Source organism: Haliotis cracherodii, unplaced genomic scaffold (genome assembly GCF_022045235.1).
Source record: "Haliotis cracherodii isolate W230 unplaced genomic scaffold, xgHalCrac1.p SCAF_15, whole genome shotgun sequence".
NCBI classification, from domain to species: Eukaryota; Metazoa; Mollusca; class Gastropoda; order Lepetellida; family Haliotidae; genus Haliotis; species Haliotis cracherodii.
In genome coordinates, this window is record NW_027266270.1 from 21,361,906 (window position 1) to 21,388,854 (window position 26,949).

The window sequence follows — 26,949 nt, forward strand, 5'->3', positions numbered from 1 at the left end:
TTTTTGTGGCAGCACCCTGCACAGTCAACAAGTGAGTAATGTATTTGATAAATGGAACTCTGCAACAATATTGTTTCGGGACCGTACATTGCAGAAGAGTAGAGATTTCTTTTGATTGTTAGAATGTTTTGGTCTCATTTATTTTACTACTCTTCTTTGTCGTTTACGTTGTGTGTATATGTCACGTTGTACCCAAAATGGGCGTACCAAATTGTCATTTCGTCTTAATGATAATGGCAATACGTTTTATCATCTGAGGATCAAATTGTTTATTTCAGTGCTTGCGTGGATGAGTTATCCATTTGATGCATATTGATATAGATTGGCATTTAACATAGCATATGTTCGAAGGGGTACAACTCTTGATGTGTTACGTGGTAAAACGATAGCCGTGTTTTGCTAGCTTTTGAGGGAAAGAGGCTTACGTCAGGTTGGCGGGAATTTTCTTGATTTTCTTGGCCATGTGGAAGCATAATGTTTTAGCCTAACATTTTTCCCTCCCTCGATAAGTAATCCATATTTATTTTGTACAGAATTTACTTACTCATTATGGTATATACTGTTCTCTGAAGTTTATTTTTCAGGTTGGATGTTTGGTCGTTAGAACTTTCCATTTTGCACAGTTACATCCTACTGTCAAAAACAGGTCTGCTGGTCGATGGGTCGATCTTTGCTTTTCAGTCGGTAAAGTACTTGCAGGCGTGGTATTGCAATATGGGTTGGCTCACGATGCTGCTAACCATCGCGGGCCATTTTGCATACTGACACCCGGCAGTTCCCGTTTGGTGGACTAGTCATTAAAGCTTGTATGGTTTGTCTAGAGATGTGTACATCCTCTTGAGTCCAGTACTTCCTGTCCTATTGCTTTCGGTCCGTAGTTCGTACAATTTTGTTTACTGTCCAGTCTGTTAGTTATTCCGAAAAAATCTTTTCCTCCGTCATTTCATAAATAGAGCCGTGGCCAGACTACCTTTGTTGGTGCCATGCTATGTCTATGATTTCGCCAATCTCAGGCAGCTCAGCGCACTGTTATACGCACTAAACACAATCGTGTACACTTCATTTCCAATCAATGTAAAAAACAATAAAACACAAATGCTCTGGACATTGAGTACATCTTTGGGATAAACTCCATAAAGTTTGAGTAGGTCGAAAAAAAAGTGCAATCAAAGTATTACGATACGTATTTGCAGGATGTAAATGAATTTTGGAGATAAATGCCATGTTTCACCATAGGCGCTATCCATCAAGTGTTTGTGGTGGGTGCATATGTTTAAAACGACATGACGAAATACAATGAAATAACGACATGAACTCACTTGGACTTCGAGTACATAGTTATAAAAACTTGATGTTCAGGGAACACCTCTGCGGTGTGACCCAAGAGACCTAGTTTAGTGCTGATTAACCAAGAGTCATATTCGAATCTGAAAGGACTAAAGGACTCTGACGCACATCTATGCATAGTGAATTGCGACGGGTTAGGACAACATATCATACAAGAAAATTGTTTGATGGCACATGCCAAAGAAACTTTTGGATGTAAAGACAGAACTAATTTTTATACCATGCAACGACACAACAGACAAAAAACATAAGGCATTATAATAATAATCACTACAATAATTTCTGCAATGTCACTCAATGAAGGTTGAAAGAAAAAATATCGTCTACAGCATTTCTCCTGCACCCACTAGCAAATAGAAAAGCTCATAATCTGATTGTCTTTTACATGTAAAACACATACCGGGTAAAAGGGTACATTCATTATGATATTAGTATATTGTGTATGTCCCACTTGTATAATTATATTTCTTATTAGCTGTGTAAATGATGCATATGCCCATTTATGTTATTACGTTGATTAATAAGAAAACTCTTATTAAAGCTCAAACTGCTGAACTCACGTGCATTTGTTGGCTTCTGTAGTAATAGTCGCTTTAGCAGTATTGATCTGACACTGACATGTGTCGGCGATAGCTAAACATAAAATAATATTAATGTTTTAACGATGACGTGGTCCTATAACATAGTGCACATTCTTCATGTAAACGTAATGCAGTAAGTAATACAGAATTCCCGTCCATACAATGTCAATAATTTATGTTCAAAACTTGTAGTTGGTTTGTTGGTTAACACCAAACTCAGCAATATTCCAGTTATATGACGGCGGTCTGTAAATAATCGAGTCTGGACCAGACAATCCGGTGATTGATATCATGAACATCGATCCACGCAATTGGGATACGATGACACGCATCAACCAAGTCAGCGAGCATGACCACCCGATCCCGTAAGTCGCCTCTTACGACAAGCATAGTCGCCTTTTGCTGTAGAGCTATTTTTTCCCGGCTCTTCACGGTCCTCAAAACTTGTAGTATACTGTATGGTAAATGGAAGGCACGGCTCATATATTCCTAAGATAAAACTGAATGATCAGATATCACCGGTGATGTGTATTGTTGTCAATACAATGCATACCACCAGTTATCCAAACAGTACTAAACTATGATATAGTTTGACATTTGCTTGGTCTAACGGGTCTTACAGCAGTTTCCTACATTACTTTAGTGGCATTGTTTGTGTCTCAATGAGTAAATAATACAATGTTACTTCGAACTATGAAACATGATATTTTTCCAAAACCATAAAGCGTAAAATCCATGTGTAGGATTATTTATGTATGGATTACTTGCATTCAAATTACAAGAACTGGTTTGGAGCGTCACATAACGTAATCACAAATAAGTATGTTTTAGTGTTCGGCAATGTGACTCCTTGGTTTCGTGCGACTACATGGCAAAATATGTAAGCAACCTTAGTGTGAGTTAATCAAGTTAAAAATTAAAGTCACATGAATAGTAATTCAGCGATATTGTGACTAGAAAAATTATACATTAATGATATATACTGATAGACAACAGAACTCGCTGCTTCAGGTCAAACGTTAGTGTTCGTTAGAATTTCATTATACAACTGACAAACGATCATCTCAACACACACACACACAATCATTCCAAATACACTATGACCATACACAACACAATCAAGGTAACATTCCATACTTACAACTGACAACTTTACCGATACAATTCACGCGCTATCATAACAACACCAGAGCTTCCAGAATGAGAGTTATCGCGCTTACATCAATACATATATGTATATATATATATATACAATATTAAAACCTGCCAACGAAGGACATCAAAACATCTAGACCATCACAGACTTATTTGCAAAACTAGCATTTAACAAAAAAAAGGATATTACCATACATAATAAAACAAAATAAAACATCTCTTGAACAACTAACAACCTCTGCCAAAATCTGTCTTCCAATTTATAAAATGTATTAATCAGCTCTATTTCTTTTGAAACAACAATCATTAAATGGGAACAAATATTATATACTGATCCTTTGGGGGTTCTCCCAGCACAAGAGATACAAACTAGGGATCCTCACCTTTAAATACATATCATGTGTATATGGCCAATACGAAATCGTCGTAATATGACCCCTTCAAATGGACTGACAACCGTAGGTGTAACCGTTAGTTGATGTTATTACGCGTAATATATTTATACCTACATACAAATATGTCTCCCATTTCCATAAGAGCTCTGATGTAACATCTATTTACAGGCTCAAGCCAAAAATTAGCTCGTTTCTAACATACGGCAGTCTGTTGTTCCAAGACCTGTCATTCGGGTCTCTACACCAGCAGCCAGAGCTGCTGTAGTAGTGGACGTATCACAGGCGACAGTTGTCTCCCCCTTCAAGCACAGTATGTAAGCCTTGGCGGCACTGTAAGGAAAGCAATGTTAACGTGACACCAACTATATTTGATGAGATAATAAATGGAACAATATTTTGTCAATGTTTCTTAGTTTGGAATGCATTATACTGGTGGACCTATTATTTACATTTCGTTTAGTTGCCTCTGTAACTAGATATATATTAAATATACTATGAAGAATGGTCATTTAAAAACATGTCACGAATTAATTACCCCAAACTGTCCATGGAACATGGGATGGGAGGGGTGACAGCGATGGGACAGTGTACGCTCACCTATTGGCGAACACCTTGCATCATCACTATCTGATATTGATTAGTACACTTATCCGTATGATATAGTCAGAACCGTACAATGGATTCTGCTTTGAGTGGATAATTCTAACGATTATTGAATAGGTTTTGCCGCTTTTAATTATTAGACATTTGAATTGATTACCTGCAAATAGCTGCAGCATTTGCACTTTGGTCCGTCTTCCAGAACTCTTTCTGACATTTGCAGGTTGCTGTAAATACTCCCTCTGTACAACAAAATACACACAGTAATAAACACAAATCATTATCTTACATTAAATACTGGCTTCCGATTGGTTAAGGAGTGGGCAGTTATGTTCCATCTGTGAGCAGGCTACACACTTCATGTAGGCCGCTGAGACATGACAGCTTGGGTTACATAGGTTCACACAGGGTTCATCACATGTACACCATATACCCCTCGAGATAAGTTGACAACTTAATTATCTCGGCAACATCAATATCTCAACCCTCCGATATCGCCTCCCTACTTCCGCCACCTCTCATGGCGATACTAAAACTTTAGACATATCAATTCTACTTAATACACGCATGTGTTTGTATTCTATCACAGTATGTCAACATACCCGTACTACAAGAAGAGGTGCCATAATCACTCTCAATGGCAGCGGCATCAGCAGTTGTTAGCGGACACCCGGTGTCAGTCTTCGCAGACGTCTCCAGGCAGGTCAGATATTCCGCGAGTGCACTGTGAAAGGGAAAACAATCGGATACACACATGCAGGACACCGTCAATGACATAAGCAGCGTTGATAAGTTGTTCGAGGTGATAAACACCATCTGGCATGAAATTGAGTTTGAGTTCATTCGAGGACTGCACAAGTCAATTCCACACAAGGTATGGTCATGAAGTGGCGTCTACACGTTACGCAAAAGAGATTTTCAATGATATAGGGACTTTTCAAAGCTTATTTTATAACTATTTTTGAATCGTACGAATATCACTGGAACGCGCCTGTACCCTTTCAACGGAAAAAGTAGAGCTTAAAAAATTCGTGATGTGTACACAACATTTCACGACGACATGTTGAACAATTTATGAGTTGTGAGCTAAGGCCAGGTGTTCACAGTGCCGATTATGGCTCCCGTTTGAGATCAGACAGCGCTACGACACAAAAAGTGAAAAAGTCCGATTACTATCCTCAATGATCTGGTGTGTCCTATCATTGTCTGAACGAAGTAGAATACGTGCGTAACAGAGTCTTACGGATCGGGAAAGGTCCAGAGAGGTCGGGAAACTCGGATTACAGTCGTGACTGTATCGTGACAGATTCTGCTGTATCGGATAAAAATTGTAACAATGTCCCGTGTTGTCTGGACGGTGGTATGTGGATCGGGACGCTATCGTGATGAACGGGCATTAATTGTTCATTGTCGTTTCTTGTCGATTGAGTCCAGATTGCGTCCAGATCTTTGCGTCCAGATCTTGCCGAATGCGAATCGTCTCTGTCGGTTCACTGTCCGGTCACTGTCTGATCTGTGTCGGATCGCATTCGGGAGAATCGGGACGCTGTCGGGACAGATTCGGTCGTTTTTTACCATGCGGAAGATACAAATCGTATCAGTTTCGGACTGCGAACGGGACAGTCCGGACGAATTCGGCTGAATCTGGACGCTTCCTGAACAATATCTGATTGTGAATTTCCCGCCACGAATCACTGGATCCTGATCAGATTTTGACAAATTGTTATCGGGAATGACACTATCGAGGACGGCAATAATAATCCTGAATGTGTGACTGAGCCCTTAGGAAACGATCCACACTCTCATTTGACCCGGTTTCCAACCTGTTGCCCTTAAGCGGCTAAATGTAACAAAAGCAAATCGTGAATAGCCAAATCAGCCAGTTCAGGGCAACACAGTCTTGAACGGATTATGAGTTATGCTCCGGTAACGATTCCTGACGGACGCAACGGACCGTTTCAACATCCCCCGCAAAACGCCGTGATACCCTGGTCAGCAATACTCAACTGAAAGATGTGATCATTAATAACGTCGTTGAACTACCACAAAATATCTTCTTTTTAAAGATAGAAAATGAAAGTTTGTAAATTATGATGTTGTGTTTAAAAAATAAGTTGCTTATCAAACGTATCCGAGAAACATTAGAGTAATTTATAAGGTGCATTGGAGTAAATTACCTACTCACAACCCAGACAGCCAAACGTGATGTAGAGGAACGACAGTTTACGACATCAATTAGATATTGACGACTTACCTGCATTTCTGTGTAGCTGTGGCGCCGGAAGTATCTCTTGCAGTCTCATACGTACCTTTACATGAAGTGCAGTCGGTTGCAAACGCTTTAGGACTATAACCTGAAGGAAACACATCAGATAAATTAGTCGTGAAAGGATGTCTAACAACTGTTTAAAATATGGTTAATAAACAATTCCTACGAATGAACTCGAATCGGCATACACAGAACAGCCAACAGGAGCTATACTTTAACAGATGTTTGCTGAAAATAGTACAATTCTCGATCGTTATTTATGAATAGATTTTGTTCATTTAAAAAGTCTGTGTCCTTATGTTAAACTCTTCTCCTACATGTACAAGTAATATCTACTACAAAAAGTGATCCACGCTGTGGGGATACTTTGTTTACTTTTATTTGTTTTTTCATGACGACAAATAGTGCTCGTTTCCGGAGCGGAACTAAAAAGATGTTGAATACTTCTAGAATGAAACTTGTTGTACAGGTCAGCCTTGGGGTAAACTGGTGCCTTTTGATCATGTTGGATTTGTGTTAATTGTATATTGTTTTTCAGTTTACATAAAGACAGTTTGGAGTTTACTGAAAATGAGCATGGTAACACGTTGTCCGTGACTCAAACTGTTGCTTTGTGGTGGTTACCAATACAACTACAATGTGTGGGGTCAACTTTCCCTGTTTAAATCACAATTTGTGACATGCATTGAAGGCATATTATAACAGTTGAGGTACATTTTCTATCAGTGTTCATTGTTGAAAATGTTTAAAGGTGGCAGTATATATAACAACTGACTTTCCAACATACAGACTATTTGTAGTATATAAGTTACATTTTCCTCAAATATATAACGTCTCCAAACATCTATGAATCAGACTGGATTTCTAGTATTCACGATAGTAATAAAGTATACATCAATTTCACGGCTTGCCACGATTTATAATTCAAGTATGAAAAGAAAACATATTGGAAATATTTTTGTTAAAAATTGAACATCGATTGTACAAGATCGAACACAGCTCGTCATTAAACTGCCTATGATTGCTGGTGACACTAAAATTTGTCTGAATACTGTCACTTATATTATTCATAACTCAAATTGATAACATGTTAAGTAACTCACGTAAATGTTAGATACAAAAGCAAATAAACAACTTACCCAGAAGAAGCACGATCACGCCAAATTTAAACATGACTGGTACTGTTTGCCTGAGAACTGTTTCTTCGTCTGGTCGGGGAGACACTGCGAATAAGATCAGTGCGCCCCCCTATTTGTAACGCCCGTCTCCATAGCACCGAAATGTTGTGTCACATGGCCTGAACAAAATAGTAATATGATCTCGACAATTTCAATAAAAAAACATTTGGACATGGGATGGAATTTGTGGGAGCTATAACCTCGAAATATTTGGTGATATCAATTGATTAATAGGGTAAATGATTTTGACAATGTGTTAACGCCACAATGAATCTTGAAACCAAATTCAATAACATTAATCATGAAGCAACATATACAATAGTGTTTACAAATTATATTATGAAGAAACTGGGTGTTTCCAAAATAAATTGTTTGTGCAGGTCACATGCATACGTCGATCAGATGACGGCATACCAACGTGGAGAACATGCAATACAACCAAGGGCAACAGTGTCAACTACGAGGGAGACAGATCATAGGGAGATATGAGACAAAGACACGCAAGATGTCCGCTGATAAAAGTACCAGCAATGATTCCCAGCGGATCAGTGTCTCCATTAGTCCTTTGAATCATAACACCAAGTCATAGACGAGTGCACATGTGTCTGTCACACCCAAAAAAACACTCAGATATTTGTAACTCGTTGCAGGCAGGACTTGGCATGACGCAACTTGCTGGTACATCTACAAAGAAGCCAACAACTCCACGTTATTGTGTGCTCCTGCCCTGCAGTGTTTGGTATCTGGTGAATGATGGAAATATTGTCGTGATGTTAGTGATGTAACAAAAAACAAAAATAAAGTATACGGTGTCAAATAAGAAACGCAACATTGCTCACATGTAACGGGTTTTAGTCTTGAATAGTTTTATAGTTAAAAAAACCCATTCTGGTTTATAGTTGTGCAAGGTTTTCAGTGTTGTTATTCTTCTATTTTCGATAAGATTCAAATGTGGATGGAGAATATCAGATCTTTTTCCAATGAAGTTATGACAACTTGCCTTATTACCTTGGACTTGATGGTAAACTGTTTTTCATGATTATAAGAACTTCGCTAAAAGCAGAGTCCAGTGTAAAGTAACAAAATAAATCAATCTGAATTTATGCTGTTAATTTGTTCAGGATAATGGTATTGTATAAAGAAACTACATAAGACTGAATCCTGCTGGGGAACCGTGCAGGTAGAAGAAGTATTGTAAGTCCCCATGGTCCTTAACATGGAGGCCTAACTTTTGTTGCTGGCGATGTATAGGCATCTTTTATATTGTGTTATTAAATCATAGTTTATTCGTCTACATGCGGTCAAACTAGTTCTAAATACTATAGTTATTTCTACTGTCCTTCGGCGACAGTTTTTATACTGTCCAAATGTATTTGTTGTTAATGGTTTACTTTATCTCGTCACGATATGGCTGAAATATTGCCGATGTGACGATAAGTCTTAATTCACACACTCACCCATAAGACTGAATTACACATAAAAGCTTTGTTATGTTGTCTATATAATCGTTTACATTCGGGTAGCCTTTTCCAGCGTGTGTCCGCATCTGCATCTGCATTTTGATTACACGTTGGCCGGCAGGATAGATATGACACTGCAGTTCCGAACTTACTAGCGAAAGACTTGGGAAAGACTACAATATCCTTTCTGTCCGAAATACCTGGCTGGAGACTGACTACAATACCATTTCGTAGTGCATGTACATGCGTAATTTGATGTCTGTTGTCGAAACTAATTAATAATAAGCTACATATATCAATTACAGTTTGGCCCTTCAAACCAAATCGATAACATCAAACATATCATGTTTTAATCTAAATGATACAGCTGTGCCTGAAACACGACTTTTTAATATTGGTAGAATAAATTGGATAACTAAGATTGTCAGTTGCTCGAAGGAGGTTGAAGTAGTGTAAAAGGATTGTACTCCGGAGATGGTACGTAAGTTCACGTCATTCACAGCATATTTATTACTACCACGTTTTTAATCGCAGAATATATGTTCTTTCAATTCGGCAAAATTGACAATAATCGCCAAAACCTGATGGGGGGTTGTAAATCCTGCTGGGGCCCGCGCAGGAAGCTAAAGAACTGTAAGTCTCCATGGTCCCTATTATGGTGATCTACCTTCAGCGGCATGCTATCTGTAGCTCAATTTTAAAAGGTATTTTTCTGTATAGTGATGATTTTTTTTGGTTCCACGCTAGTTTAAAACCATAATCTGTGATAAGTCTAGTTATTTTACTGTCCGTTGTTGACAGGTCTTTATAGTTTCCATGTATTTACTACATATACCCTTTGTAACTCACGATATGGCTGAATTATTGCTGATGTGACTGAACTTTTTAAACTCAATCACTCACTCACTCACTCACTGAAACACGACTTTTTCAAAACTATTACACTTTTTACTCTCTTACGTTTCCAATTAAATAATTAAATTGTGTAGTTAAATGTGTTATAAGTTTCAAAGGTTTGAACAGAATAATGGAATATGTATTCCTAATGGTATATCTTGCCTACCAAGAAAGCTCCCAAATATACTCTACAGGCATCCGAATCATGTACATTATCTTATATTATAAATCTGTCACACTTTGACTTGATAGGGTTAAAGAAAGTATATAGAAGATTTTCACTTACTCATGAATATTTTTTTTATATAATTCTCTAAACCTCGATGATGCGAAATATAAATTATACACAAGAAGAGCAGGAATATTCGACAAGGTAGGAATCCCATACTCATATGTTGGTTGGTCGGTTGGTTTGTTGTTTAACGCCACACTCAGCAATATTCCAGCTATATGAGGGCGGTCTGTAAATAATCGAGTCAGGACTAGACAATTCAGTGATTAATATCATGAGCATCGATCCATGCAGTTGGGATCGATGACATACATCGACCAAGTCAGCGAGCCTGACCAGTCGATCACGTTAGCCGCCTTTTACGACAAGCATAGTCACCTTTTACGGCAAGCATGGGTTGCTGAAGACCTATTCTATCCCGGAATCTTCACGGGTCTTGCCGCTTACGACCAGCAATGGATGCTGGATACGCCATGCTAATCATCAGTAGACAGAATTTCAGTTGTTGTTGGCATACGGCTAATTTTCATGGATGGATACCACAGAAACCACATACTTCAAGATTACAGGGTGAAACGATTGTACAATGCATGGATACGGAAAATCAATTTATGGCCCATTCTTTTACACTGCATGGTCTTAATCTGTTTGACACAGCCATGCACCACACTATTCAAATGTTAGACTTCTATTCTGCACGATCAATGTACAGATTGGCAGCACTCGCGTCACACGTAACTGATTTGATCTCAGTTACAAAATGGCCCAGTCGAAACGAGATAAGTGCATTTTACACGTAATGTTACAATGCCACATTGGAGGCAGGTACTTCATGTGTATGTGTTTCTTTTTATGTCTTCTGTAGGGTATTTTTGTTATAATGTTTTGCTGTATGAACAACACTGATAGTTTTCCAATACAGTTGCTTAAGATTTGTATATAGTCACATTTGAATTCACAAAACAACATCAAGGTAAACTATAGTAAATTGGTGGACATACATGTTTCTCTTATACAAGATGTGAATTAGTTTCTTGAGTGGTGCTGACGGTAGGATGTTATTTGCGGGTTATTAAATATATAATGACCCACTGCATTGACATTGATATTATGTATACAATAGTAACACTGTTTCAATATTATTACTGTTAGTACCTTGGTAAATCATACAAGTTTTCAAACAAGAGAAAGTAGGTTAATAGCTGAATGCAAATGAAATCTTAGCCCCTTACGTCCAAGTTGGAGTCGATTGTTTTAGACATATTATGTTTGTATATTTCTCGTTTCACGTCGCACTCAACTATTTTTCAGCTATGTGATGGCTGACTTAATAATCGAGTCTGAAAATTTCAGTAAGCATTATAAGCATGGATCTACGCAATTGGGATACGATGACATGTATCAACAAAGTCAGCGAGCCTGACTACACGATCTCGATATTCGCCTCCTACAAGCAAGGGTTGCTGAAGATCAATTCAAACCAAGATCTTCAAGGAGCGTATACATTTGCTTGCAGCCGATGTGCGGTAAGCGTCACCGTCTGTGAGTGCATCAGCGGGATTATGATTGCCCCCTTTCCTTTAACGCGCTGTCTTTCACTATTTGTCCCTCCGCGATGTATTATACGCTTAATACGATAATATTTCTTCAGAAGTATGCATTTTATATAGTTTGTAAAGAAAAATGTATATGTTCGTGTCTTTCTGTGTGTAATCGTGGTTACGTGTGGCTATTTAGTAAGAAGATAAAAATCAAAGAATGAAAAAAACTCAATTACTGGCTTAGTTTTGTACACAGTCATCCTAAACGGTACACGACGTTGCCTGTACACTCAGACTCCGGTATATCGATTGCAAGGTATAACTGATCTGTTGCTGCACAACGAATGTAAAGACTTGGAGGCCAACACGGCACAGCAGCGACATTGATAAAAAGCTAAATTCGGGGGGTTGTGCTTGGAGTTTGTCTGGAGAATGTATATGTTTTAGCAACAGCCGGAAAACCAGATATTTGTTTCATCTTTTCACGATAACCACCTTGCCACCCACCCCTCTCCCCTTGAATATCAGATGGTCAATTCCTTATGGACATTATTCAGTTGACCCGTGAAGATCCGGGTTAGAATAGGTCTTCAGCAACCCATGCTTGCCGTAAAAGGCGACTATGCTTGTCGTAAAAGGCGACTAACGTGATCGGGTGGTCAGGCTCGCTGACTTGGTTGATGGGCACGTCATCGATCCCAATTGCGCGGAACGATGCTCATGATGTCAATCACTGGATTCTCCGGATTAGAACAAGCAGACATGCAACGAACATGTTTTGTTTTTGTTTGTTGTTTAAAGATGTAGACCTATTCTACCCCGGATCTTCACGACACGTGAGCATGCACGTCGATAGATATGTGCAGTATCTTAAACTCAACGTTTATCACCCTTTTACTACACCGTCACGAGAGGTGCGTGAACATGCACGTCGATAGATATGTGCAATATCTTAAACGCAACGTTTATCCTCCTTTTACTACACCGTCACGAGAGGTGCGTGAACATGCACGTCGATGGATATGTGCAATATCTTAAACGCAACGTTTATCCTCCTTTTACTACACCGCCGAGAGAGGTGCGTGAACATGCACGTCGATGGATATGTGCAATATCTTAAACGCAACGTTTATCCCCCTTTTACTACACCGCCGAGAGAGGTGCGTGAACATGCACGTCGATGGATATGTGCAATATCTTAAACGCAACGTTTATCCCCCTTTTACTACACCGCCGAGAGAGGTGCGTGAACATGCACGTCGATGGATATGTGCAATATCTTAAACGCAACGTTTATCCCCCTTTTACTACACCGTCACCTCTCGTTATAATGACATACTCCTTTGTCAGTCAGTAGCTTTAGTTTTAGTTTTTAGTGTTCAATATTTATATAGAAAATATATATGAACAGCATACCTAATGTTAAGTGGCTGTCTTCTTTGGCATTTCTTATTGTTGAATACATATTCAGATGAGCCACAATGCCGTGGTACTATTTATGTTATAATTTACTGGCTTTGGTTTGTTGTTTTACGCCGTACTCAGCAACATTCCAGCTATATGACGGAGGTCTGTAAATAGTCGTGTCTGGACCAGACAATCCAGCGATTTACATCATGAACATCGATCCACGCAATTGGGATCGATGACATGCATCAACCAAGTAAGCGAGCCTGACCACCCGATCCCGTTAGTCGCCTCTTACGACAAGCATAGTCGCCTTTTACGGCAAGCATGGGTTGCTGAAGACCTATTCTACCATGGATCTTCACGGGGCTAATTTACTGGCATATATGAGGAGCACTGAAGCGTAAAGTACAGCTAATTTGTGAGCCAACGGCACTCCTATTATACTTCCTCAACATTCTCTTTCAATTTAAAAGACAACTTCAAAACCAAATAAATAATCCATAAACATACTGTACATTTAGGAGTCACACAGTACTTATCATTCTTTCGCAAAGTGAATTCCTAAATGTGACTTGACATTATTGTTGTTGATCCGTTAGTGTTCTTTGAATAATTAAAAGCACTAACTGCGTTGACGCATGTATTTTTACATTATCTGCATACGTTAACTCTAAGATGATAGTCACAATAATTACATAATGATAAAACAATAATTACATACACAATTTTATTTTTGTTGGCAAATTCGAATGCAACAAATAAATTTTGCAAATTCCTGAGGCGTGTGTCATTGTGTCGGTGAAAGAAGTGATATATCAATTTAAAGTACAGTCATATTGGGTTCAGGAAACACAGTACGATCAGTTTATAGTTTTCACAATAGCCTACGGACCCCACTTCGCATTGACGCGGCGAGTAAATTACGCATCAGAAAATAATGTGAAAAAACACAATGCGTTACATTACCATTATCATCAAGGAGCGCACGTCTTTGTATTTTCACACACCCAGGATGTTATCTGTAACTTAAGATGTTACTCAAAGCTATTCAGCATTGAATGCATGTCATTTCATGACCTGCCATGTGTTGGTTCAAGTCAATATTCTCCCCGTCTATAACAAAACATGTTTGTTATTCTGATATTGTTATGGATGTCGACTGTAATTTTAACCAAGAGGCTCTTTATTTATGGAGGCGCCACGTTGTTCAATCGAGTGAGCATTTTCAGAGGCAGAAACAAGCATAGGCAATTGTGCACACTTGTGAAGATCGGTAATGAGAGGAGAGGATATGTCTCGAATGACGTGCCAAGGCGAGCACATAATAGTAATTGAAGGGGGTAAGCTTCATGCAGATGACGAGGCTGATGTCATAAACTTAAAAGTCTTGTTTGCAGACCTGGGTGACTCGGACTCGCTTATCATTTCAACCAGATTTATATGGTTATTACGAACAACATGTAGGGAATTTATTCAATTCATATAACATATTTGGCTGTCAACGAAGGACACGAACATATTTAACAATGATTTACTATTGACACTCACACCTTATCAGTTTAGTACTTAAAACATTTAACAGATGAAATAATTTACAATATGAAGAAAAAACATTGATGAGGTCTATTGTTTCAAAAACGATGTGCTGTTTGTTTTGTTTTATGGTGCATGACAAATTTCCCCTGTAGGTGTGAGTGAGTGAGTATGCGTTTACGCCGCTGTTAGCAATATTCCTGCAATATCACGGCGGGAGACACCTGAAATGAACTTCACACATTGTACCCATGTTGGGAATCGAACCCGGGTCTTCGGCGTGACGAGCGAACGCTTTACCCACTTGGCTACCCGACTGCCCCTCCCCTGTATGAGTAGCACAACAAAAAACGTTTTACAAGTTGTTCCCAAACAACACACAGGAACATATTTTCAATCATTCAATTTTTAATCTAGTCTAACATATATTATTATCTCCATTTGATGTTAGATACAGAATCCCCATTAGATACCAAGCACGTAAAACGTAGAGCTAAATGTACCAGCTTGTATGAAGACCAGCACAAAGATATTGACTCATCAACACACGTGTTCGAACCCAATAGGGTATACTGTTTCTCATTGTAGTCTTTGCTGCATGATTTATGTTCACAGTTAGACATGTAAACAATATCCATTCGTCTAAATACACCAGTCCTAAAATATTCCTCCCAGTGGGTGAAGGACCCTTTGCATTAATAGCAGACTGAAATCTGACCTGTCGAACACATTTTTTTCGGTTTCAATTACAACCGTCCTCAGTCTGCCTACACAGATAGGATCATTGTCAGGGTATAGCTAAAGTATGTGTTATCCCTGACAACATACTTGGTTGTAATCAGTTTGGCTTCGTCGATTTAGACATTACCCAAGCATCGAGCGCAGTGCATTTGCCACATGAAACGTTAACTAAATGCTTCCTTTACACACTCAGGCTGTATTTAGTAATTCAGATTGTTTATGGTATGGTAACCAACTATCACACATACATATTTACTAGACCGCCTAAGTCGTGTAGGGGATACTCTCCGAGCGTCTGCGACATGCATCAACCAAATCAGCGAGCTTGACCACCCGATCCCGTTAGTCGCCTCTTCCGGCAAGCATGGGTTGCTGAAGACCTATTCTATCCCGGTTCTTTACGGGTCCAAATGCAAATATAAGGAAGTAAACACGAAGGTGTAAATTGCAAATGGATATAGTTTTGTACACACAAATATGGTGCGGAGATATGGTGTACAAAAGTAAGAAAAAGCATTGCAATCATACACACTAAATATTGTAATTATACTTTGAAAATATGATAAAAATGTTTAAATACTGCTGTTTTAGGTGAACCTGGAAGAAAGAGAATGTATGAACTTAAGACTTCCTTTGGGTAGCTATCAAAAGCATTGCTATTTCATGCTATGTAAACATGATGAATTAGGTTATGAAATTTGGGTTTCATTTGTTAGATATATATTGGTTAGTTATGGCTTTGGTAATGTATGGTTGATGTCGGACACTGTGATGCTTTAATTTATACATTTGAGGAAAGAACAAGAAGAAGCATTAAGATAGTCCTTTTTGGCCTGTTTGCTTATCCTTTTTCCAGTTTGTAATGCTATGTAATGTAAAATCTGAACAGTAATGGAAATTAAATACTGTTTAAAATCAAGAACAAGAGATTTGCTTATGCAGGAATGGTCAGATTGTATGTCCAACTCACCAAGGATAGATTTACATTGCACCTACAAATACCTACTATAACCTGAAAAATATATATCATCGATTAAAACTGTAAATTTAAGAGAGCTTTTACAAAAATGTGATGTTGTTCATATGATTTTAAAGTACATAAACATAGAATGTCTAGTGATAATGACTTTGCTGACAGTCTATGCAATTTCTGTAAAGAAGACTTAGGTAATGGATACCATGCACTATTTATATGTCCAGTTTATACTAACTTAAGGTCAAGATTTTGCCCTTGTATTATAATAAATATTCTGCCATGCACAAGTTTTATCGTTACTCAGAACAAATGACGACAGCAGTTCTCTAGCTCTCTATCTTGAAAAAATGTTTAAAAACTTAGAAATTCCAAAGCCAATATAAATTGACGCGCTCTGTCACAATGGAACACATGGAAGTTTAAATATATATATTTAAACAATTAACATGCTGTGGGCTAAGTGAGTAATGGCTAGGTGAGAAATGGCACAGGCAAATTGGCAGTCCAAACAAACTTGAATCAAATCGTTAAAGATCCTTTTTTGTTTGTCATCTAACGTGTTATGACTCCATTTTGCACTACATTCAGTTGAAGGTGTTTTCTAATGCATCATCACCCGTTGTGTCAACTCTTTGGCTCTAAATGTTTGAAGTAGCTGAATTCCTACAATTGGATCCCTATTGTTCTTCTGATCCTATTATTCATGGGTGACCTTAACCTGTGTAAGCTGCACACCAACTACGCGTGTTATCACATGTCGAAACTGTTTTGATTTTCATACAGGAATTACCCAATCTCTCCTCGAAACGAACCTTAATCTTTGCGACTACGTCAGTTAGCAAGCTATCACCCGCTGTGTGTTTAGGGGCATAACATACATTCTTACTTCAATGAAGCAATTATAAATACCTACAGGTCCGGGGTAGAAAAGGTCTTCAGCAACCCATGCTTGCCGTAAAAGGCGACTATGCTTGGCGTAAGAGGCGACTAACGGGATTCGGTGGTCAGGCTCGCTGACATTGTTTCAAGCATGTCATCGTATTGCATCAATTGCTTGGATCGATGCTTAAGATATTAATCCCTGGATCGTCTGGTCCAGACTCGATTATTCACATACCGCCGTCGTATAGATGGAATATTGCTGACAAACAAACAAATACCTACAGGTTATGCTACAATACACATAACAGTAAATTCTGATCGCACATCAATTTGCCTCATGAATAAATACGATACAGACCATAATATTTGTTTGTTTAAAGCCGCACTCAGCAATATTCCAGCAACATGACGGCGGTCTGTAAAACATCGAGTTTGGACCAGACAATCCTGTGATTGACATCATGAACATCGATCCACGCAATTAGGATCGATAACTAACATGCATCAACCAAGTCAGCGAGCCTGACCACCCAATCCCGTTAGTCGGCTCTTACGACAATCATAGTCACCTTTTACGGCAAGCATAAAGAACTATTCTATCCCGGATCTCCACGGGTCCCAGACCACACAATATTAACTCCAATTAACGTTAAGTGTATAATTCCAGTGAAAGTATTCAGATTTTTCCACCAGGTTTGCAAGGAAAATTCCTTTTCATCTTCTTCCGAAATTTCTATAGACTTACAATTTGTATGGGTTGACATGTATATGCACATGTTTAGCAGTGTTCAACAAGCCAGTTATTTAGTGTACACATTTCACAGCCACTTCAAACACCTTAACACTTCAATATAAGATAGCTTCGCAAGAAATCGCAAAGTACAAAGAAGCGTAGGTTTATTTCACAATTTAACATTGTTCTATCATGACGTCAATTCTGGAGATTCGAACAAGCGCTCGAAACTTGATGATGTTATTTTTGAGAGGGAAGAGTCGAGTGAGTTGTTCCCCATAGATGTAGCTGGCCAACGTAGATAAACGAAATGGCCGAACGATCGTGTCCAAAAGTGGGAGAGTAAAGGGACAGATAATCGACGTGAGAATTATGAGAATACATGTATGCGTGAAAGTTGGTAGGTTGGTTTGTTATTAACGCCGCACTCTACGGTCTGTAAATAATCGAGTCTCGATGAGATAATTCAGAGAATGATATCATGAACATCTATCCACGCAATTGGGATTGATGTGTAAATATTCGAGTCTGAACAAGACAATCCAGTGATTTAACATCACGGGCATCGATCAAGGCAATTGGGATCGGTGACATGTATCAACCAAGTCAGCGAGCCTGACCACCCGATCCCGTCAGTCGCCTCTTCCTACAAGCATAGTTGCCTTTTACGGCAAGCATGGGGTGCTGAAGACCTATTCTACGTTGCTGAAAACCAAATATAACAACGTCATTCATAAAATGGACTTTTCTGTCATTTCCTAGTTCGGATTCTATTCAGGCAGTCATTTAAATATAGTTAATATTGTTAAAACTTACATTTTATTAACATCATTGAAGAGGCTGTTCATAATATTGATATCCCACATAAGAAAAATACGACTTGTTGTTTATCGTACATTAAAACACTGCAGTGAGAATAAACAATTTATTCCATTTAAACAATGTTTATTTTCTCTGCAGTCTTTTTCGTAAGATGAGCAACTACTACTCCCACTCGTCATTTATTTCTTAATGATCCACGCAATTGGGATCGATGACATGCATCAACAACGTCAGCGAACCTGACCACTCAATCCCATTAGTCGCCTTTCACGACAAGCATGGGTTGCTGATCATGAAGACCTACCGGGATCTTAACAGGTCTCCACGCAATTGGGATCAATGACATGTATCAACCAAGTCAGCGAGACTGACCACCCGATCCCGTCAGTCGCCTTTTACGACAAGCATAGTCAGTCGCCTTTTAAGGCAAGTATGGGTTGCTGAAAACCTATTCTACCCGATATCTTCATCTCTGTGATAAAGTTTTAATACTGCTGACTGGCATTAAATATTAGTACACGCACACTCAATCAATCGTTCCTTTCATGGACATTTTGGAAAGATTATAGGTCCACTGCAAGCTATGCCTGTCGTAAGAGGACCCGTGAAGATCCGGGGAAGAATAGGTCTTCAGCAACCCATGCTTGCCTTATAAACCTCTAGTGACGTCACTCTATTGTCTCGACAGGGTCTTCTTTTACCGACTAAACCTCTACTGGTAGTTTACCGGGCATTCCCAGGGTAAGCCCCGGGCTTTCTGCAAGAAATCCCGGGAGATTTTCTACTAAAAGACTGGTATTTGTCCCGAAAAATACCCTCTGTATTGAATTACCTTTCTGCATGAAAAAACAACAACAGAACATGGCTCAACTATTTATTGATATTAGAGGAAATTGAAATTGAGCGTCACAGTTCGATTTAGTTTGTCTTCAGGTCATTGGTCATCTGCTCTTTTCGGATCAGCTTCTTCAAGTGATGGCGTGTTCATTTTTTTCAACATACTAAATACTAAATAGTATGTCAGAGACCGTTGCCTTTTGGTTGTCAGAAGTTCTCTTTGTAATTTCGAACGGCGTCGCTCCGATGTCCTGAAACAAATTGTTCAGATTACTGAAATTATTACACATACAGCATACAAATACAATTAAAAACTATTACAGATTCCAAAAACACCAATATTACCATATATATCATAAATAAAAAAGAGCATCGTACTGGTTTGGAAAAAAATATTTCTTTGATATGTTATGACTTTTGCTGAATAACAATTTCTTATTACTGCAGGACTAAAATGTTTATCAACCTACCGGTAATTTCGCAAATCATTTGTTCATCAACGTCACCTTGATACAATCGAGTGGCTGCCGTGGCTCTCAAGGAATGGTTTATCTTCATGCCCTCAATACCAGACGTCTTGCAGAGTCTTTTGACGGTAACTTGTAAGGTTATTTCACGCTCGGAGAGTGGATCTCCTAAACGGAATTTAAAGTCATCACTTTCTATGTCTTCTTCAGCACAGGATGCCGATTCTCTAAAAACTGACTGCGTCAGAAATACATCGTTGTTGTCTGCGTCCATCCTCTTCAGTGGAATTCATTCGACAGGCTTGAACCACGTGCGCTCATTGTTACAACGGGCCTGAATGACGTGCGTCACGTGCAGCCATCGGATGTACTCCCCGCGTATTGCAGTTAAACTCTCAACAGTAAATATCAATGAAGTCATGTTAATACCAATTAGTAAAATTATTTCTAATTCATATTATTTGATCAGTTCATAAGTGAGATCAAAAATTTGCTCTCGGTTTCGTTTGGGAAGTATGCCCTTGGCCTCGGGAAAGGGGGTCGGGCCTATCGGCCCTCCCCCCTTTCCCTCCTCCGCGGGCATACTTCCCAAACAAAACCTCGGGCGCGGTTTTGATCCTACACATTAAAGGCGAGGATGCTTGTCGTAAAAGGCGACAAACGGGATCGGGTGGTCAGGCTTGCTGACATGGTTGACTGCATGTCACTGTATACAGTCGCGTCGATCGAGGCTCATGATGTCAATCACTGAAGTATCTGGTTTAGACTTTCAGGTCAAATTAATGAAGCTATAATATTCTTGAGTATAATTTAAACAAGAAACAAACATGAGTGCAGAATCACTCTACTGTTATGGTTATTGTACCTCGCTTCAATCAGTTATACACAAATGACGCCCTCAAAAAACTCTGTGCACTGTAAGAGACAGCAATGATCGTAAAATCGTTTCAAGACCTGGGATTCCCTTTTCCATAATAACAAAACACCCGTGAAGATTCGGGGTGGAAGAGGTCTTCAGCAACACATGCTTGCCGAAACAGGCGACTATGCTTATCGTAAGGGGCGACTTGCGGGATCGGGTGGTCAGGCTCGCTGACTTGGTTGATGCATGTCATCGATCCCAATTGCATGGATCGATGCTCATGATATCAATCATTGTATTGTCTGGTCCAGACTCGATTATTTACAGACCGCCGTCATATTGAATATTGCTGAGTGCAGCGTTAAACAAGAAACACTCAAAATGAGTTGTAAGCGTCACTCATGCGCCATTGCGATCATGAAAATAAGACCAGAATAAGCACCTATTTGATGCTAAAATGGAGCGATGTTAGTGTGTGTAAAACACACATTACTGCACTCTTCCCTCTTATACTCTATTTATGGTATGACTCGTTGTAAGATAAATGTTGTCCGATAGCCACTCGTGTAATAATTGATGCGTGATGATCCGGAATAGAATAGGTCTTCAGCAACCAATGCGTACCGTAAGAGGCGACTAACGAGATCGGGTGGTCAGCCTCGCTGACTTGGTTGATGCATGTCATCGTATCCCAATAGTGTGGATGGATGCTTATGATGTCAATCACTGGATTATCTGATCCAAACTCGATTATTTACAGACAGACGTTATATAGCTGGTTATATAGCTGGAGTATTGCGTGTCCATGCACGTCGCTACATAAGTGCAATAATCTTGGATGCGACGTTAAACCCCAATTCACCTCATCCATTAATACCTCTGCCACTAACGTTGCTTAGTTTTACTTTTGGATGATGACTAGAATTTTGCCTTCGTGTCTTTATATTTGAAATATAGCAACATGAGTTCAGATAACGTTTCAGAACAGATCCTTTCGCACATATGTAAACAGGCGACTTAATGGTTCGGGTGGTCAGGCTCTGTCATGACCTGGATGATTGCACGCCACTGTGTACCACCACGTTGCTCTGATTGCAGGCCACCATCAAAAGGCTGGAGTGTTGCGTCCCATTTCTAGCAAAATACTGAATTCTACAGTACTGTCATGGTTATTTTACGTCACTTCAATATGACACACACTTCGTCACCAAAGAAATTCGCATATTGTATTACAGATCTAGTAGTAGTACTACAGAAGTAGTGCTAAATATTATTTGACATGGCTCCATTGTCTTTGTCCGGGCATTAACTATTGTACCGTCATATAATTTCGCTGGACATATATTTCTGTCCAGCCATGTCGAATAGCGTTGTGCCTAATAATTTACGAGATGTAACGTATCAACGTTTATCAACAAACATGCTCAGAGTTAAGTAACAAAGCGTAAACCACCACTCCGAAAAATCGACCCGTGAAGATCCGTGATAGAATAGGTCTTCAGCAACCCAAGCTTACCTTAAAAAGCGTTAAAAAGCGTCTATGCTTGTCATAAGAGCCGACTAACGGGATCGGGTGGTCAGGCTCGCTGACTTGGTTATTGCTTGTCATCGTATTCCAATTGCGTAGAACGTTGCTCATGCCGTCAATCACTGGATTGTCTTGCCCACACTCGATTATTTACCGACCGCCGTCATATAGCTTGAATATTGCTGAGTGCGGCGTTAAACGACACACCAACCAAATCGTAAGAGGCGACTAAATAGATCGGATGGCCAGGCTCGCTGACATGGGTGACTGCATGTCATTGTATACAGTCGCGGCGATCGAGGCTCATGATGTCAATCACTGGAGTATCTGGTCTAGACTTTCAGGTCAAATTAATGAAGCTATAATATTCTTGAGTATAATTTAAACAAGAAACAAACATGAGTGCAGAATCACTCTACTGTTATAGTTATTGTACGTCGCTTCAATCAGTTATACACAAATGACGCCCTCAAAAAAACTCTGTGCACTGTAAGAGACAGCAATGATCGTAAAATCGTTTCAAGACCTGGGATTCCCTTTTCCATAATAACAAAACACCCGTGAAGATTCGGGGTGGAAGAGGTCTTCAGCAACCCATGCTTGCCGAAACAGGCGACTATGCTTATCGTAAGGGGCGACTTGCGGGATCAGGTGGTCAGACTCGCTGACTTGGTTAATGCATGTCATCGATCCCAATTGCATGGATCGATGCTCATGATATCAATCATTGTATTGTCTGGTCCAGACTCGATTATTTACAGACCGCCGTCATATTGAATATTGCTGAGTGCGGCGTTAAACAAGAAACACTCAAAATGAGTTGTAAGCGTCACTCATGCGCCATTGCGATCATGAAAATAAGACCAGAATAAGCACCTATTTGATGCTAAAATGGAGCGATGTTAGTGTGTGTAAAACACACATTACTGCACTCTTCCCTCTTATACTCTATTTATCGTATGACTCGTTGTAAGATAAATGGTATCCGATAGCCACTCGTGTAATAAGCGTTGCGTGATGATCCGGAATAGAATAGGTCTTCAGCATCCAATGCGTACCGTAAGAGGCGACTAACGAGATCGGGTGGTCAGGCTCGCTGACTTGGTTGATGCATGTCATCGTATCCCAATAGTGTGGATGGATGCTTATGATGTCGATCACTGGATTATCTGGTCCAGACTCGATTATTTACAGACAGACGTTATATAGCTGGAGTATTGCGTGTCCATTCACGTCGCTACATAAGTGCAATAATCTTGAACGCGACGTTAAACCCCAATTCACCTCATCATTAATACCTCTGCTACTAACGTTGCTTAGTTTTACTTTTGGATGATGACATAGAATCTTGCCTTCGTGTCTTTATATTTGAAATATAGCAACACAAGTTCAGATAACGTTTCAGAACAGATCCTTTCGCACACATGTAAACAGGCGACTTAATGGTTCGGGTGGTCAAGCTCTGTCATGTCCTGGATGATTGCACGCCACTGTGTACCACCACGTTGCTCTGATTGCAGGCCACCATCAAAAGGCTGGAGTGTTGCGTCCCATTTCTAGCAAAATACTGAATTCTACAGTACTGTCAAGGTTATTTTACGTCACTTCAATATGACACACACTTCGTCACCAAAGAAATTCGCATATTGTATTACAGATCTAGTAGTAGTAGTGCTAAATATTATTTGACATGGCTCCATTGTCTTTGTCCGGGCATTAACTATTGTACCGTCATATAATTTCGCTGGACATATATTTCTGTCCAGCCATGTCGAATAGCGTTGTGCCTAATAATTTACGAGATGTAACGTATCAACGTTTATCAACAAGCATGCTCAGAGTTAAGTAACAAAGCGTAAACCACCACTCCGAAAAATCGACCCGTGAAGATCCGTGATAGAATAGGTCTTCAGCAACCCAAGCTTACCTTAAAAAGCGTTAAAAAGCGTCTATGCTTGTCATAAGAGGCGACTAACGGGATCGGGTGGTCAGGCTCGCTGACTTGGTTATTGCTTGTCATCGTATTCCAATTGCGTAGAACGTTGCTCATGCAGTCAATCACTGGATTGTCTTGCCCAGACTCAATTATTTACAGACCGCCCGCCATATAGCTTGAATGTTGCTGAGTGTGGCGTTAAACAACAAACAAACAAACACAAAACAATCCTCACTGTAACAATGTGAAAGAGTAACATCAACATCAACGAAGGCCCACGTGGTTACATTTAAGGTTCACGAACAATCCAATTCAATGATGGTCGTGTGAGTTATTGACGACGTCATGAGAAACGCCATCGACGTCACCATTTGCTCAAGGTCAAGGTCACAGCGATGAATTTGTGATGATAATAACAATCGATTTCATCTTAAGCTCATCATTCTGGACAACCTGCTGAGGATCCGCATTCACACCCAGTTGAGTCCCCTTACTTTCGTGCCTTGGATGTGCTTAGCAGACATGTACACCACCAAGAGAACTTTTGGGACTGGGAATGATTCTCCAAAATGCATGGCAGTAGATCCGCCAGTTGATTATCGACCGTCTTTTACTGAGTATGCGATGTCCAGGAAAAACAACCTTCCAGAGGCTTGAGGCGCCCCGATTCGATATTGATCACATTTAATTTTAACCCCTTTAATCGTTTGATAAGATATGACAACATTCCCAACACCTCAAAGCGAGAGAACCTTTTTCTGTCTCGATGATCTGCCGAAACAGTGTATAAGCAAAATAGTGGTTACAGTCATGAATGGATCACAGAAAATCAGTGATGACACAAAGTGAAACTTAATGCCCCTTTACACAGGGCTGCGACCTTTCTGCCACCTTTGAGTGATCAAAAACCGGCCAGGACGCTCAATGGTCGCCTAAACCCAGAAAATAATGTTTCTATGTAACTACTCCAGCAGTTGTTCAGCAGTAAGAGCTCGAGTTGTTCAGCAGTAAGAGCTCGAGTTGTTCAGCGTCTGCAACCACAATGAAACACTGCAGGTACACGCCCTATATTTCTAGGCAAGCTGAGGAGGCACTACAGGTAGCTCAAAGGAGGCAGGAAAGAGGCAGAAGGATTGCCATGGTGTCTCAAGGGGTGCCGTGGTCGCCGAATGAGGCATGGCGGTCAATGCACGCTGCTGATCGCCCAAAAAGGGCAAAGGGAGGCAGATGCGTCGCCCATGATTGACGGGAAAATATTTCAGCAGAACGCATCTGTTAGGCGACCATTTGGCAACCATTGGGCGACCACTGGGCCTTCATTCTGCAAAGGCGACAATGCTTGTGCCTCCCTGCTGCCTCCTTTGAGACACCTTTGAGCAGCCAGCCTCCTCGGCGACCTTTGTGCGACTGTTTTTAACATGTTCTAAAATTGACGGCGACCATGGCGTTCATGGCGATGCCTGAACCTTCTGTGTACCACCTTGGAACGACCTAGGCAACCATTCTGCCTCCTTTGAGCCTCCAACGACGAACTGGTAAATTTTATTGTTGCACACGGGAGGCACAAAGGTCGCCATCCTGTGTAAAGGCCCCATTAGCAAGTTTGTTTGTATACACTCTTACCATTAGGATTTTGTTTCATATTCTCCCACATCAAAGCCCTTGATCCCCACATGCTAACATGGGGTTAATGTGTTAATGTGCATACGCCTTGTAAAATGTTGTGATCCATAAATCAAATACATTAGTGATATTGTGTTCTGTTTTGTGTTTCCGCTGGGTACCTTTTCATGATATCAATCACTGGATTGTCTTGTCCAGACGCGATTTTTCACATAGCTGGAATATTGCTGAGTGTTAAACATAAAACAAACCAACTAACAAACTTGTTCATTATTATCATCCAGGTGATTCGACGTCTTCATGTACTGAAGATGCGGACTGTCTGAACTCTGGGACATGTGACACAAGCAGCTCTCCCTATACCTGTATTTGCACCGGTGGCTACGGTGGAACAACTTGTGCTGATGGTAGATCAACAGACTCACTGACAGCCATTATCACAGGTACCATACAAATTCGTACCTATTGTCATTTTTGACGTAGGTTTGCACAACCTGGAATGTTATCAGTCTGAATTGAAGAAATACATGCCAGAAATAAAACAGTCTGTGTTACAAGTTGTTTCGCAAGCCAATAATGTGCCAGTATTAGCAGCCAGTAATGTGCTGAACAAAACAGGCATCAGGATGCATGTGATCAATGTAATGGCGCGCAATCTGTTTGTGTTAATTTCTGGCATATTTGTGTGCGTTATATTTAACATAACGGTATAAAGCCCGTGTATGCTTCTTAAAGTAAAGTGTTGAGACCAATAGGGATGCCAGAAACCAAAGTTCGCTGGTTTAAATCCCAGGTTTGCTCTGAATATGTTCCTTGATTTGTCAGCACCATAATCATGCTAATTGGTTTCAGTTTAGGTGGAAAACGTTAAAACCCATAATGATGACGGGCTTTCTTCCCAAGTTAAGCTGACGCATCGTGTCATAACTGAAATGTTGTTCAAA

At 39.9% G+C, this 26,949-nt stretch overlaps 1 pseudogene; it reads right to left on the reverse strand.

Moving 5' to 3' along the window:
• LOC139462367 (uncharacterized) overlaps positions 1-7,520 on the reverse strand; it is a 112,339-nt pseudogene extending 104,819 nt beyond the window's left edge.
• Between the last annotated feature and the right edge of the window lie 19,429 nt (positions 7,521-26,949).